Source organism: Salmo trutta, chromosome 15 (genome assembly GCF_901001165.1).
Source record: "Salmo trutta chromosome 15, fSalTru1.1, whole genome shotgun sequence".
In the NCBI taxonomy this organism is placed as follows: Eukaryota; Metazoa; Chordata; class Actinopteri; order Salmoniformes; family Salmonidae; genus Salmo; species Salmo trutta.
Genome location: NC_042971.1, coordinates 26273563 through 26286633, shown reverse-complemented (window position 1 = coordinate 26286633; position 13071 = coordinate 26273563). Strand labels below are relative to the sequence as shown.

General features: G+C 40.6%; 1 protein-coding gene across 4 annotated transcripts in view; it reads right to left on the bottom strand.

Moving 5' to 3' along the window:
* Window positions 1-13071, bottom strand: part of arhgap32b (Rho GTPase activating protein 32b) — a 232009-nt gene that overhangs the window by 197470 nt on the left and 21468 nt on the right. The window contains exon 2 of one of the 4 annotated variants that reach the window (XM_029690801.1): window positions 4008-4106. The exons of the other annotated variants lie outside the window; for them this stretch is intronic. The gene's annotated coding sequence lies outside the window, so the exon portion shown is untranslated. The remainder of the gene's footprint in view (window positions 1-4007; window positions 4107-13071) is intronic. 4 annotated transcript variants of the gene reach the window in all.

Below are 13071 nucleotides of genomic sequence, written 5' to 3'. Positions count from 1 at the left end.
GAAACACTGTCACCGCCGATAAATCCACTATAATTGAGAATTTCAATAAGCATTTCTCAACGGCTGGCCATGCTTTCCACCTGGCTACCCTGATCAACAGCCCTCTACCCCCCACAGCAACTCGCCCAAGCCTCCCCTATTTCTCCTTCTGTATACCTCTGTCCCTACTTTGGACACTGTGTCAACTAACCTCCAGACGAGATTCAATGCCACACAACTCTCTTTCCGTGGCTTCCAACTGCTTCTTTTAAATGCAAGTAAAACTAAATGCATCCTCTTCAACCGATCGCTGCCCGCTCCTGCCCGCCCGACTAGTATCACTACTTTGGACGGTTCTGACCTAGAATATGTGGACAACTACAAATACCTAGGTGTCTGGTTAGATTGTAAACCCCCCTTCGACTCACATTAAGCATCTCCAATCTAAAATAAAATCTAGAATCGGCTTCCTATTTCGCAACAAAGCATCCTTCACTCATGCTGCCAAACATACCCTTGTAAAACTGACCATCCTACCGATCCTCGACTTCGGCGATGTCATCTATAAAATAGCCTCGAACACTCTACTCAACAAATTAGATGCAGACTATCACAGTTTTGTCACCAAAGCCCCATATACTACCCACCACTGCGACCTGTGCGCTCTCGTTGGCTGGCCCTCGCTTCATACTCGTCGCCAAACCCACTTGCTCCAGGGCATCTACAAGTCTCTGCTAGGTAAAGCCCCGCCTTAGCTCACTGGTCACCATAGCAGCACCCACCTGTAGCACGCGCTCCAGCAGGTATCTCTCACTGGTAACCCCCAAAGTCAGTTCTTCCTTTGGCCGCCTTTCCTTCCAGCTCTCTGCTGCCAATGACTGGAATGAACTACTGAAGTTGGAGACTCATAACTCCCTCAGTAGCTTTAAGCCCCAGCTGTCAGAGCAGCTCGCAGATCACTGCACCTGTACATAGCCCATCTGTAAATAGCCCATCCAACTACCTCATCCCCATACTGTATTTATTTATTTCGCTCCTTTGCACCCCAGTATCTCTACTTGCACATTCATCTTCTGCACATTCCACCATTCCAGTGTTTAATTGCTATATTGTAATTACTTCGCCACCATGACCTATTTATTGCCTTACCTCCCTCATTTGCACATACTGCAAACTTTTTCTACTGTATGTTTGTTTATTTCATGTGTAACTCTGTGTTGTTGCTTGTGTCGAACTGCTTTGCTTTATCTTGGCCAGGTCGCAGTCGCAAATGAGAACCTACCTGGTTAAATAAAGGTGACATAATTTTTATTTATTTTTTTAAACATCTTTACTAACGCTGCAGATATTTGCTTTAAAGCAGTATCCAAATCCATAGGATGTAGTGATCACAATATAAAAGTCATATCTAGGAAAACCAAAGTTTCAAAGGTTGGGCCTAATATAGTGTATAAGAAGTCACAATAAGTTTTGTAGTGATTCATACGTTGATGATGTAAAGAATATTTGCTGGTCTGTGGTGTGTAATGAGGAGCAACCAGACGCTGCACTTGAAGCATTTATGAAACTACTTATTTCAGTTACTAATAAGCACGCACCCAATAAGAAAATGTACACTTATTAAACCTCCTTGGATTGATGAGGAATTGAAAAACTGTATGGCTGAGAGGGATGAAGCAAAATGTCTGGCAATTAAGTCTGGCAGCACAACTGATTGGCAAATGTACTGTAAATTAAGAAAGCATGTGACTAAACTAAATAAAAAGAATAAACTACTTATTGTTGTCTATCAACAATGACAAGCCACCGGGGTCTGACAATCTGGATGGAAAATTACTGAGGATAATAGCAGATGATATTGCCACTCCTATTTGCCACATCTTCAATTTAAGCCTACTAGAGAGCGTGTGCCCTCAGGCCTAGAGGAAGCTAAAGTCATTCCGCTACCCAAGAATAGTAAAGCCCTTGTCAACTCTTGTCATTTTAATCCGTTTCACATTTGCTAGCTACCTTTTAGATCGAAGCCCAAATAGAATGATAGAAGATGATAGAAGCCCATCTCCTACTGTAAATAACCTACACACTGTGTGTGTGTGTAGCCAGCCAGCCAGCCAGCCAGGTAGAAAAATGACAGAAAAATAAAAGACGGACATCAGAGTATTTTTCAATACACCAAAACGCATAGTAAGCACCCTAGTAGCCTAATATCTCAAAGACTAGTTGATAAAATGTTCATAAGAAAGAAATGAAATTCTAATGGAAATGTTTCACAATGATGTCATTAGGCAGAGCAGGAAACAGATGGCACACAGACAGCAGAGTTGGGGACAGATATGCAGGGACAGACTGGCAGAGACAGGGAGTCTCAGGTAAGTTTGTTGAGTCTTTGTTTGGCAACATTATGAAAGGTTCTCAATTGTTTTGACTTGTAAAATAGGAACATAATTGGAAAATGCCATGGATACCCCCACTCTCAACTTAAACTGGTGACTGAACTAAGATTTGTTTAAGGCAATGCAATGGTATTGCTGTTGTGATTAGTTGTGTAGTTTTGGGTACTGGTAGTTAGGAGTACAGCAAACACCTTATTTCTTTGGTTCCTCAATATACATTTACCATATTACAATGTAGGCTGTGTGTTAGCACTACTTTTGGTGTCCCCCTCAGGAATTGCTCTTGAGAAAATTTCATGTAATTGTCCCCTCCAAAGTTGATATCAGATTTTCACCCCTGCCTACAGGCCCTAGTTTTGTCACACCTTGACTACTGTTCAGCCGTGTGGTCAGGTGCCACAAAAAAAGGACTTAGGATTGCAATTGGCTCAGAACAGGGCAGCATGGCTAACATACATGTCAATCTCTCCTGGCTGAAAGTGGAGGAGAGATTGACTTCATCACTACTTTTATTTATGAGAGGTATTGACATGTTGAATGCACCGAGCTGTCTGTCTAAACTACTGGCACACAGCTTGGACACCCATGCAAACCCCACAAGAGGTCTCTTCACAGTCCCCAAGTCCAGAACAGACTATGTGAGGCACACAGTACTACATAGAGCTATGACTACATGGAACTCTATTCCACATCAAGTAACTGACGCAAGAAGTAAAATTAGATTTAAAAAAACATTTGTGAAGCAACACAAACATTGGCACAGACACATGCACACACACACACGATAACATACACATGGATTTAGTACTGTAGATATGTGGTAGTGGTGGAGTAGGGGCCTGAGGGCACACAGTGTGTCGTGAAATTTGTGAATATATTGTAATATTTTTTAAATTGTATAAAACTGCCTTATTAATTTTGCTGGACCCCAGGAAGATGTCCAGAAGCTCTTTTCAGTCATAAGAGACGGAAGCAGCAACATTATGTACAAAATAGTTTGTTTCTTAACAGATGCATGTTTGTCACCAATTGGCAAGAATAATTTTACATATTCAACAAAAGAGTCTTTAGAAAACATTTTGTATGATCTCATAAATAAACTTTAGGTCCTGCCTTTGGTACTTTGGCTTTCCTTGTTATTGCCACAATGTTATGGTCACTATAGCCAACGGGAACAGATATTGCTTTGGAGCAAAGCCCTGCAGCATTAGTGAAGATATAATCAATACAAGTAGATTTCACAGATCCAACACTTTTGGTATAGACTAGTTGGTTGAGTGATACCCTGGGCCATGTTACAGGCATGAGTCAAAGTAAGAAGCTTCCTCTTGAGAGCACAACTAGATGATAACCGGTCACTGTTCAGGTCACCAAGAAACTACATGTTTCTGTTAGCATTAGAGACCTTGTCTAACATCACACAGGAGTACACTGGGTCAAGCTGGTATGATAGTTCTAAAAAGAGACATAGCAAGTGAGTCTGGTGAAAGGGAAATACTGGAGAGGAAGAGACCATTTCCCAATGATGTTCACAGGAGACTTGACTTTCTAAACACTTGCCAGAGCTTAGGACAAATGTCGTAGCATCCTCATATCCCCATTCACCTCTAAGTGTGTGAGTGATGAAGGCATTACCTGAAGGTGTTGCTGTCCCACAGTTGACCCTTTAGAAGGGAGTGGGATGGAGTCCAAACCAGAGACAGAACGCCTTCAGACAGAGGAATTACTAATATCCTGGCAGATATTAATGAAGAAAAAAAACCAAAGGGAACATAAATAAATGACAGACTTATTCCATCAGTATGGCGAGTTAAGACAACCAGAAATCAGACAAGCCCAAATGGGCATTTTCCCACATTTGCCCGCAGCAGGCCAGGTAGGCTACTTCTATGCATGCTCAGCCGTGCACACTCCCTCAACAAGACAGAGAAACCATGCTCATTGCTCACATGGAGAACACCAAACAAAAAGACAATGAACAATTTACAAAATTCGTAAATTATGGTTATGAAATAAACAAAAACTTGTTTCTCACAAGTGTGTCAAATTGTGAACTCTGCAAACAACGTTTCCACTTCGAGAATGAAAACGGTAAATGGCTGTACACCTAATAAGTAATAGAAGTTAATGTAACCAAATGACATTAACGGGACAAACACACAATCAAAGGGCAAACAATTCACACAATAATTGCGCATTAATTGGTGGGAGACATTTTGGGGGGGAGGGGGGTTGAGTGCATTCTGGAGAGACGCGCCTATTGTCTAAACACCCCTCCCGTTCTTGTCTCAACATAAAAAAATGATACTCAAGACACATTATCTTTTGTATCCTTTTTTTTTTAATCTTCATTGTGTGTGTGTGTGTGTGTTTTTTAATGTCTGTCAAGTTATTGTTTAGTGCTAAATGTAATTCAATTGCATTGTTATATCGTGACAGGAAACAAAAACTATAATTACAAAAAACATAATGACATTATCTTCACACATATTTTTGATACTTTTAACTGATAGCCAAAACTCAATAATCAGCTAGGCCGATTGCCACACACACTGCCTATGAAAAACTTCAAGCCATTTCTCTATTGGTTTTCATATCAACTTTTTCTGGCTGTCCAGAAGCCAAAGGCACACTCCAAGTCATATTAGCAACCCATCATAGCTGTTGCATCTTTAGATTCACCCTCTTTCTAGTTTCTAACAGAGATTTTCATCTGCCATATACCGCTTGCATCAGATACGCTGTTAATAATGATGTTCTCCCATGAATTGCATTTTGGTAAATGTTTGAAAATTGTTTCATAGGCTGCTTCATTAGAGGAGTTGCATGTTCTGTTAACCTCTCTGGCGCAGGTGGGACGAATTCGTCCCACCTTCGTAACAGCCACTTAAATCCAGTGGCGCGATTTTTGAAACGTTTGAAATACTATTACTTCAATTTCTCAAACATATGACTATTTTACAGCTATTTAAAGACAAGACTCTCGTTAATCTAACCACACTGTCCGATTTCAAAAAGGCTTTACAACGAAAGCAAAACATTAGATTATGTCAGGAGAGTGCCCAGCCAGAAATAATCAGACACCCATTTTTCAAGCTAGCATATAATGTCACAAAAACCCAAACCACAGCTAAATGCAGCACTAACCTTTTATGATCTTCATCAGATGACACACCTAGGACATTATGTTATACAATACATGCATGTCTGTTCAATCAAGTTCATATTTATATCAAAAAACAGCTTTTTACATTAGCATGTGACGTTCAGAAAAAGCATACCCCCCGCAAACTTCCGGGGAATTTACTAACAGTTTGCTAAATTACTCACGATAAACGTTCACAAAAAGCATAACAATTATTTTAAGAATTATAGATACATTACTCCTCTATGCACTCGATATGTCCGATTTTAAAATAGCTTTTCGGATGAAGCACATTTTGCAATATTCTAAGTACATAGCCCAGCCATCACGGGCTAGCTATTTAGACACCCGGCAAGATTAGCCTTCACCAAAATCATATTTCCTATAAGAAAAATGGTCTTACCTTTCCTGTTCTTCGTCAGAATGCACTCCCAGGACTTCTACTTCAATAACAAATGTAGGTTTGGTCCCAAATAATCCATCGTTATGTTCCATCAGCGACGTTTTGTTCTTGCGTTCTAGACACTATCCCAATGGTAAATCACGGTCACGAGCATGGCGTAGAACGTGACAAAAAAATTCTAAATATTCCATTACCGTACTTCGAAGCATGTCAACCGCTGTTTAAAATCAATTTTTATGCAATTTATCTCGTAGAAAAGCGATAATATTCCGACCGGGAATCTGCAATAAGCTAAACAGCCGAATGAAAATACTCCACGGGGGCGAATCGCGCACGCGCCACATTCCATTGTCACCTAATGGGACACTTGGAAAAGGCGATAATGTGTTTCAGCCTGAGGCTGCCTCGTCATCGTTCAGGTTTTTCCCGGGTTCTGAGAGCCTATTGGAGCCCTAGGAATTGTCACGTTACAGCTAAGATCCTTACTCTTCAATAAACAGAGGCAAGAAGAACGACTCCTTGTCAGACAGGCCACTTCCTGCATGAAACCTTCTCAGGTTTTTGCCTGCCATAGGAGTTCTGTTATACTCAGACACCATTCAAACAGTTTTAGAAACTTTAGGGTGTTTTCTATCCAAACCTGAACAATAATATGCATATTCTAGCTTCTGAGTTGGTGTAGGAGGCAGTTAAAAATGGGCACATATTTTTTCCAAAATTCTCAATACTGCCCCCTAGCCCCAACAGGTTTTAAGATGAATTACCATAATCTACATGTGTTTTCTGTCATTCTGAACACTGTGGGTGGACACCCTAATGGGTTATGCACCCAATGAATATGGATCCGGTAAATTTATCAGACGACAAGTAAACTAAATTCTTCCGTGTCACTTTATCCGGCACCACATTTTCCAAACAGAAATCCTGCTTCCCTTTGTACTGTAAAAAAAATGCACACCTTCTCCCTCCTCAAAAGCTGGACTCAAAAATAATTACTACCACCATAAATAACTAGCAACCGTTTTTATAAATGTGGATAACGGTTTTACCACTTCAGCATGGTTTTGTAGCACAGTCAATGCCACGCAGGTCTAACAGGCCAGAAGGTTGAGGGTTTGGCGACCACCAAAGCTAAGTTCACTCTCCCTGCCTGTGTCATTACACTACGATCAGAGCCAGCTACAGTCAATGAGCAGCTAGGGGGAAATCAGATTTAACATTTTGATGCTATATTTATATAAAATATACGCAACAAAATTTCCCACCAACAGGTTTCTGTGCCAATGCACCACACACAACCAATAGGTAACGCATAGCTGCATACGGATTACCGACTTGGTGCTCTTATCACGGTTTGATGATCATCTCAACAAACAGAAAATACATCCCTCCCTACTTAGTAGTGAATGATTGTCAATCCAATCTCCGAATGTCATTAAGCTTTTGTGTTTTGTAACAGAAGTCTCTTTCCATTAAATCGAATGGCCGTTGCGCAGTTTGGATGCTTGAATTATATTAGAGTGGAGTGGATGAACATGAGCAGGTAACCTACAGGATACTTTTGAAGTAGCCTAATCAGATTCGGCATGGCCGATTAATTAGGGACGATTTCAAGTTTTCATAACAATCGGTAATTGGCCTTTGTGGACGCCGATTATGGCCGATTACATTGCAATCCATGAGGAAACTGCGTGGCAGGCTGACCACCTGTTACGCGAGTGCAGCGTCAAAAGGACCTTGTGGATGCAATGAGCCAAGGTGAGTTGCTAGCTAGCATTAAACTTATCTTATAAAAAAAACAATCAATCTTCCCAATCACTAGTTTAACCTAGTAATATCATCAACCATGTGTAGTTAACTAGCTTGTCATGTGTTGCATATAATCAATGCGGTGCATGTTAATTTATCATCGAATCACAGCCTACTTCAACTTCGCCCAACGGGTGATGATTTAACAAAAGCGCATTAGCAAAAAAAATCACATTCGTTGCAAAAAATTTACCTAACCATAAACATCAATGCCTTTCTGAAAATCAATACACAGAACTAAAAAAATAAATAAACCTGCATATTTAGTTAAACATAAATGCATGTTAGCAGGCAATATTAACTAGGGAAATTGTGTCACTTCTCTTGCGTTCAGTGCAAGCAGAGTCAGGGTATATGCAACAGTTTGGGCTGCCTGGCTCGTTGCGAACTGTGTTTCTTCCTAACAAAGACCGTAATTAATTTGTCATCATTTTATATAATCATGCCATAACATTGAAGGTTGTGCAATGTAACAGCAATATTTAGACTTAGGGATGCCACCCGTTCGATAAAATATGGAACGGTTCCGTATTTCACTGAAAGAACAAACGTTTTGTTTTCGGATTTGACCATATTAATGACCAAAGGCTACTATTTCGGTGTGTTTATTATAATTAAGTCTGATTTGATATTTGATAGAGCAGTCTGACTGAGCGGTGTTAGGCAGCAGCAGGCTCGTAAGCATTCATTCAAACAGCACTTTACTGCGTTTGCAAGTGCTGTTTATGACTTCAAGCCTATCAACTCCCGAGATTAGGCTGGCAATACTATAGCGCCTATAAGAACATCCAATAGTCAAAGGTATATGAAATACAAATGGTAGAGAGAGAAATAGATGACACGTCATAATTCCTATAATAACTACAACCTAAAACTTCTTAACTGAGAATATTGAAGAACTGCGAATATTGAACAACCAGCTTTCATATGTTCCCATGTTCTGAGCAAGGAACTTAAACGTTAGCTTTTTTACATGGCACATATTGCACTTTTACTTTCTTCTCCAACACTGTTTTTGCATTATTTAAACCAAATTGAAACTGTTTCATTATCTATTTGAAACCAAATAGATTTTATGTATTATATTAAGTTAAAATAAAAGGGTTCATTGTTCATTCAGTATTGTTGCAATTGTCATTATTACAAATATATATAAATATCGTCCGATTAAATCGGTATCGTCTTTATTTGGTCCATCAATAATCTGTATCGGAGTGGAAAAATCGTTATCGGTCGACCTCTAATTCAAACAAACAAACTAGTTGTGTTTATGCTATACATAAAGGGTAGTACATTCTAAAAGGTTCTAAAATATTTAGGCTACAGTGCATTCGGAAAGTATTCAGACACCTTGATTTTTTCCCAAAGGGTTATGTTACAGCCTTATTCAAAATGTATCTTTCTCCCCGCCTTAATCTACAAACAATATCCCACAATGACAAAGCAAGAACAGGTTTAGACATTTTTGCAAAGGTAAACAGCAAAAAAAAGAAACGTCCCTTTTTCAGGACCCTGTCTTTCAATGATAATTTGTAAAAATCCAAATAACTTCACAGATCTTCATTGTAAAGGGTTTAAACACTGTTTCCCATGCTTGTTCAATTAACCATAAACGATTAATTAACATGCACCCGTGGAACGGTCATTAAGACACTAACAGCTTACAGACGGTAAGCAATTAAGGTCACAGTTATGAAAACTTAGGACACTAAAGAGGCCTTTATACTGACTCTGAAAAACACCAAAAGAAAGATGCCCAGGGTCCCTGCTCATCTGCGTGAACGTGCCTTAGGCATGCTGCAAGAAGGCATGAGGACTGCAGATGTGGCCAGACCAATAAATTGAAATGTCCGTACTGTGAGACGCCTAAGACGGCGCTAGAGGGAGACAGGACGGACAGCTGATCGTCCTCGCAGTGGCAGACCACGTGTAACAACACCTGCACAGGATCGGTACATCCGAACATTACACCTGCGGGACAGGTACAGAATGGCAACAACAACTGCCCGAGAAACACCAGGAACGCACAATCCCTCCATCAGTGCTCAGACTGTCCGCCATAGTCTGAGAGAGGCTGGACTGAGGGCTTGTAGGCCTCTTGTAAGGCAGGTCCTCACCGGCAACAACATCGCCTATGGGCACAAACCCACCGTCACTGGACCAGACAGGACTGGCAAAAAGTGCTCTTCACTGACAAGTCGCGGTTTTGTCTCACCAGGGGTGATGGTCGGATTCATGTTTATAGTTGAAGGAATGAGTTACACTGAGGCCTGTACTCTGGAGCGGGATCGATTTAGAGGTGGAAGGTCTGTCATGGTCTGGGGCGGTGTCACAGCATCATCGGTCTGAGCTTGTTGTCATTGCAGGCAATCTCAATGCTGTGTATTACAGGGAAGATATCCTCCTCCCTCATGTGGTACCCTTCCTGCAGGCTCATCCTGACATGACACTCCAGCATGACAATGCCACCAGCCATACTGCTCGTTCTGTGCGTGATTTCCAGCAAGACAGGAATGTCAATGTTCTGCCAAGGCCAGCGAAGAGCCCGGATCTCAATCCCATTGAGACTTGTTGGATTCCCCCCAGAAATGGCCCGGGAACTTGCAGGTGCCTTGGTGGGGTAACATCTCACAGCAAGAACTGGCAAATCTGGTGCAATCCATGAGGAGGAGATGCACTGTAGTACTTAATGCAGCTGGTGGCCACAACAGATACTGACTTAGTTTTGATTTTGACCCCCCCCCCTCCCTTTGTTCAGGGACACATTATTCAATATCTGTTAGTCACATGTCTATGAAACTTGTTCAGTTTATGTCTCAGTTGTTGAATCTTATGTTCATACAAATATTTGCACGTTAAGTTTGCTGAAAATAAACAGTTGACAGTGAGAGGATGTTTCTTTTTTTCTGAGTTTATATTAAACCACCTGAAATATCACATTTACATAAACTACTGTTCAAAAGTTTAGGATCACTTAGAAATGACCTTGTTTTTGAAAATAAAGCAAAAATGTCCATTAAAATAACTTCAAATTGATCAGAAATACAGTGTAGACATTAATTTTGTAAATGACCATTGTCGATGGAAACGGCAGATTTGTTATGGAATATCTACATTGGCGTACAGAGGCCCATTATCAGCAACCATCACTCCTGTGTTCCAATAGCACGTTGTGTTAGCTAACCCAAGTTTATCATTTTACAAGGCTAATTGATCATTAGAAAACCCTTTTGCAACTATGTTAGCACAGCTGAAAACTATTGTTCTGATTAAAGCAGCATTAAAACTGGCCTTTTTTAGAGTAGTTGAGTATCTGGTGCATCAGCATCTGTGGGTTCGATTACAGGCTCAAAATGGCCAGAAACAAATAACTTTCTTCTGAAACTCGTCAGTCTATTCTTGTTCTGAGAAATGAAGGCTCTTTCCATGCGAGAAACTGCCAAGAAACTGAAGATCTCGGACAATGCTGTGTGTACTACAACCTTCATAGAACAGCTCAAACTGGCTCTAACCAGAAGAGAAAGAGTGAGAGGCCCCGGTGCACAACTGAGCAAGAGGACAACGCCTCACAAGTCCTCAACTGGCAGCTTCATTAAATAGTACCCACAAAACACCAGTCTCAACATCAACAGTGAAGAGGCGATCCGGAATGCTGGCTGTAATAAAGCACATTTTTGTGGAGAAAATATATTCTGATTGGCTGGACCTAGCGCTCCCCTGCCCAGTCGTGAAATCCATAGATTAGGGCCTAATTAATTTATTTCAATTGATATCTTTATATGAACTGTAACTCAGTAAAATCACCGCATGTTGTGTTTACATTTTCGTTCATTATAATTAGACAAGTAGACAAATAAATAAATAAATAAATAAATAAATAAATAAGCAGAAACATATCTAAAAATCTGGCAAAATAAATCCTGCACCTGTCAAAAAAAATCATTCAGCTGTCTGACTGTAGCCTATAGCGCATTTTCTATACTAGCGGGTTAGGGTCAGGTGCGGGCCTAAGATTAACTTTATCACATAGTAATTCCTCATTTAAAAGTTGCAGCGTACTGCGGCGCAGCTTGCATGGTGCCACAGAATTCTATGGCACGTTATTGAAGTGTTAACCACTGGTACCATTAATGCTAGTTAGTGCTAGTTTGACCACCAGAGGGCATCTTTGAGAAGCATTTGATTGCCTTCAATAACAGCTGTACTAGAGAATGCGGGCACGCGGGAGACCGGGGTTCAATTCCCCGACGGGGAGGAAGGAGTAGGCTGTCCTTGTAAAAAAATAATTTGTTCTTTACTGATTCCATGTGTGTTATTTCACAGTTGTGGTGTTTTCACTACTATTCTATAATGTAGAAAATAGTCAACTTACCTTGTAAAATAAGGGTAAAATAAAAAATGGCTGCGCCACTCAGGCGCTGTACAACATGACCGGTCGGGAGTGGGCTACACTACACTACTACAGTAAGAGCAAAATAATCCTAACAAAATAAAATAAAAACCTTAGCGTAACAACAGTTTTAGTAAGTAATACTGAAGTTGTGCACAATTATCCGTTTCTATTTAGGTTTATGTCGCCCATTCATTGTCAGTTAGAGACACAGTAGGACCAAAAAGCATAATCCGTGCTCTAACTCCCCCTTGCGCTGGTCTGGAGCAATGAAGTAGTGATGCAGGGTACCGTTCTAAACCACAAATGACCTCTTAAGTTCCGCAGCGTAAGCTCGCAACTTTTAAAGGAGGAACCACTGTATAGGTCGGGCGGTTGCGGGTGGGTTATTAGCAATTGAGGGCGGTGCGGGTGAACAAACAGCTGACTCGTGCACCACTAACACACAGACACTTCAGTTTCACTCAGAGCACCTATTTCTCTCACCCAACTTCACTTAACTCCTCACTTAGCCACTCAACAAATCTTCCAAATGTAAAGAGCTGGTGCACTTGACATTTTTTCACTTGTGCCCTCTACATTTTTGGACTGCAGTGTATTAATTCTGTGACTGGGTAAAACAACGGTAAATGGCTTCCTATACAAGGCTAAACAGAACGAGTGGGACAAGAGCATGCTGATGGGATTTTTAACTGAAAACAAACATTAGCATGAAAACTAGGGCTGGGAATTGCCAGGGACCTCACGATACAATATCACAATGCTTACTTAGGTGACAATACGATAAGTATTGGAATTCTCTATGCATTGTAATTTTATTGCGATTTGATGTTCCAAACATATTGCTCACAATATGTCTGCTGCAGAGAGACAAGAGAGAGCATGAGAAAATAAGTTTATCATCCATGGAAATAAAAGTGCTGAACATTTTGGTTCACTATTTAAAAAGGAG